Genomic DNA, 3,655 nt, shown 5'->3' with positions numbered 1-3,655 from the left:
GAACAAGAACACTCTTCAACATGGCGGCTTCAGAGCCAGAGAGAAAGAGAAGTGAGTCACGTGGGACGGAGCTGAGCATGGCAACGGGAGAAAAGAGGGCGGTGCCGCGATTCTCGAGCGTAGCTTAAAAAACCTTCTTGCATGCCATGGTAAGAAACTGTAATATCACAAATTGTTTCTCTCTTTAATCCATTTGAAGAACATGGGGGGATGGAGAATTCATGTGTGGCCCGTGAAGATTGTGAAGAATGCCTATGCCAGGCTATATAGAAGTATTGGGAGGCTTTTTAGAGATTTGTGGGGGAAAAAAGCCTTTGTGTTCAGGCAAAAATAACTCATCCTTAAAAAGATTAATAACCCCATGTGATAGCCTGTGTTTGGCAATGTGAAGGAACTGTGAGATTTTTCATGGAAGAGATGTTTTACACCACAGCAGATTGTTTCTTTCCGGGTAGGTCTGCTGTTGGTGGCAGTTTGGGTACCATGTGCAGCTGAAGAAAACCTTTTCTTTTCCTTAAGGATATGAAAGAGACTTTGCAAGAACTGTAACACTGACTAAAATCCCATGTTCTGTCACCCGTTGTGTGAGTTGGGTAAAAGGAGGAAAGTGCTGGGAAGGGGGAGGGGGTTTGCTTTAATTTCTTGTTATTTCTCTTTACTTTGAATTCTATTAGTAATAAAACTCTTTCTTTGTACTCCAACTATTTAAGCTTTGTGCCTGCTTTGCTTTCTCCTAATTCTTATCTCACAGAAGGAAAATAAGTAAGTAACGGATATTTTGAACCAAACCACTACTGGGAGAAAAAAACCCCCAAACATAACAAACAAAAAAGCCCCACCAAACAAAAAAAAACCCAGCAAGATAGAAACGGGACATGTACAGAAAAGTAGATCTTTAAGTTAGGGGACTCACCAATACACTATATTGTAAAATTATTTATTGTGAAACTATGTGTTCATTTATGCACCAGTGTATTATTGTACTTCAATAATAACCTGAAGCAGTCAGCCTATGTGATTAGTTCATATGTTAGCATGATGATATTTTCAGAACGTATACTGATAAATAAAACATTAAGATTTACTTAAAAAAAATTTTTGCTAATTTTAAGTTCCCAATTTCTTCAGAGATTTCTTTTCTTTTAATATAACTGTATTTTAATGCTTCCTTTTGTGTTACAAATCCCTGACTTCTAGATTTGCTCTTACTCAGATATTTTGGAAGAACTACGCCAAACTAAACATTTCTAAGGTTAAATACTAATATATTCAGAAGATTTTGGATTTCCAAAAATGTTTTAAATGATGACTTTAAGCAGTTACTGCTACATCAGCATAAGCAGCTTCTAGTATGGTGTTGGCTATAGAATTTCCTAGACTGCTTTCTATTCCCGCAGTATTTATACAATCATCTAGTTCTCTATCAGCTGAGCAAAGGACTGCTTCTAAAAGATGGTGAATAATAAGATGCTCGATATGCTTATTTACAACAGACATTCCTTAATTTTAGAAATCTGTTTAAAAAGATTAATTTTATAAGTTTCAGCAGAAAAACAAAACCATTAAAAATGTGTATTATCTCTTCAGTCCCATAAATCTGAATAAACATATAAAGCATCATTAGTTTTGTCCCTAATTAGTGCCAACACTTCTGAAGCCACCTAACTTATGCTCATGCTTATGAGAAGTTTAGCAACACCAGCAAAGCCACAAAATAGTTTATCTAAGCAGTGGGAATTCCAATCCAGCATTTCTTTTAGTGTACCCAATATAAATGATTTGCAGATAATAATAGTGGACCGTAGAAGTGATGAAGACCTGCTGTAAGGTGATAAACCCAAGGCATTTCCACAAGAGTAAAAAATAAAATTTTACCCATCATACTTCGGAAGAAAGATTGCTTGGATGGCAAGAGAAAATTCTGCAGATGAATGAATTAGGGGAGTTTGTTCTCATGCAGGGAATCAGTTCTGACATGCAAAGGATATCTGGGATTTTACTTGTGAGCTTTGAAAAGTCAAAATTACCTTTTTTTGTTGTTGTTGTTTCATGCTTCCTCTTCAACAGGAAGGTAAAAGGATTCTGATTACACTAATAACTCCTGTAGAGAAGACAGAAGAATTTAGAAAGAACATGAGAATATATGAAAACAGCTCATAGCCACGTACATCAAATTAACAGACTAGCCTGGTGCTTAAATCCATTCTTGGAACCATCCTCACCCACGAGCATTTCCTGAGCAATTTTCTTAACTATTCTCCCTGTAAAAGGTTCAAAACAAATTCACCTGTGGTAAACAACGGAAACATTTCTGTGGGTTTGAGATCAGGGACTGCAGACAATTTCACAGTCAATCTAACAGTCTCAACGTTTGACTTCAATGCCTGCTGGTTTTTAGCATCCCTTGTGAGGACCAATGATCTAATTTAAATTGTCTTGTGTTCTCCAGAGTCCCCTCAGGAGCAAAGATATATTCTCTGTATAGAGAATTTGACACACTACTTACTACAGCATGTCTAATACATAAGCCTTGTAGGAATGTACCTGTGGTTGACTGTGAATTAGGTATGAGTGCTGCATGTCAGAGAAATTAGATTATTTTAAAGTAATATTTTGTAAAAAATATTTTATTCACAGTAAGAATGCACAGTGCAACTCAAGAGCAATAACCACATGGGTAATTTAAGTATAAAGGTCTAGGGACTGGAGTATGTATTACTAACACATAATTATAAAAAAAAGAAATACTTATGAATGTTAATCTTTCAATTAGAAAGTCCAAACATCCATAAAATGGAATGTTATTGGATGCTTTCATTCTTTCACTCTGCCATTTGTTCTAACTGTTTAATGAGTAGCTGTCAAGAATAAGTTACTTCTTATTAATTCATATACCATTTATATAACTCCTATGTCACATAACTGATATACTCTGATCAAAAAATTCTCTCAAGAAGTCAGCAAGTAACAGATAGAATGATCTCAAGGGGTTTTTACTATCTGCTTTCATATATTATGTAGATAAAGTAATATTTTAGAATCAAACTGCATAAATCGCGAGATTTCTAAATCCCGTTTTCATAGTTGAGCTTAAAAATAAGTTCGATGATGTGTTGTTGGCTGGGCAATCACAAACCATATGAACTTTACCAAGGACAAGGACCAGGTTCTGCGCCTGGGATGGAGCAACCCTGGATGTACAGACAGACTGGGGAATGAGAGGCTGGAGAGCAGTGCCATGGAAAGGGAGCTGGGGGTCCTGGTGGATGGCAAGTTGAACATGAGCCAGCAGTGCCCTGGCAGGCAGGAGGGCCTGGGGGGCATCAGGCACAGCATCGCCAGCCGGGCAAGGGAGGGGATTGTCCTGCTCTGCTCTGCACTGGGGCAGCTTCACCTCCAGTGCTGGGGGCAGCCTTGGGTGCCACAGGATAAGAAGGACAGTACTAGAGAGTGTCCAAGGGGGGGGCATGAAGATGGTGAAGGGCCTTGAGGGGAAGCCTTATGAGGAGCAGCTGAGGTCGCTTGGTCTGTTCAGCCTGGAGGAGACTGAGGGCAGACCTCACTGCAGTTACAACTGCTTCGTGAGGGGAAGAGGAGGGACAGGCACTGATACCTGCTCTGTGGTGAGCAGGGAATGGCCTGAAGTTTTGTCAGG

The 3,655-nt window shown here is 38.8% G+C and overlaps 1 long non-coding RNA gene across 4 annotated transcripts in view; it reads right to left on the bottom strand.

Annotated features, from left to right (window-relative positions):
- Positions 1-2,618, bottom strand: part of LOC108449028 — a 55,547-nt gene extending 52,929 nt beyond the window's left edge. For all 4 annotated transcript variants that reach the window (XR_001865126.1, XR_001865125.1, XR_001865127.1 and 1 more), the window contains exon 1: positions 2,028-2,618. This is a non-coding gene — a long non-coding RNA (uncharacterized LOC108449028). The remainder of the gene's footprint in view (positions 1-2,027) is intronic.
- Between the last annotated feature and the right edge of the window lie 1,037 nt (positions 2,619-3,655).

The sequence above is a fragment of the Corvus brachyrhynchos genome, unplaced genomic scaffold, assembly GCF_000691975.1.
Source record: "Corvus brachyrhynchos isolate BGI_N302 unplaced genomic scaffold, ASM69197v1 scaffold310, whole genome shotgun sequence".
NCBI classification, from domain to species: domain Eukaryota; kingdom Metazoa; phylum Chordata; class Aves; order Passeriformes; family Corvidae; genus Corvus; species Corvus brachyrhynchos.
This window is presented reverse-complemented; position numbering and strand designations above follow the sequence as displayed.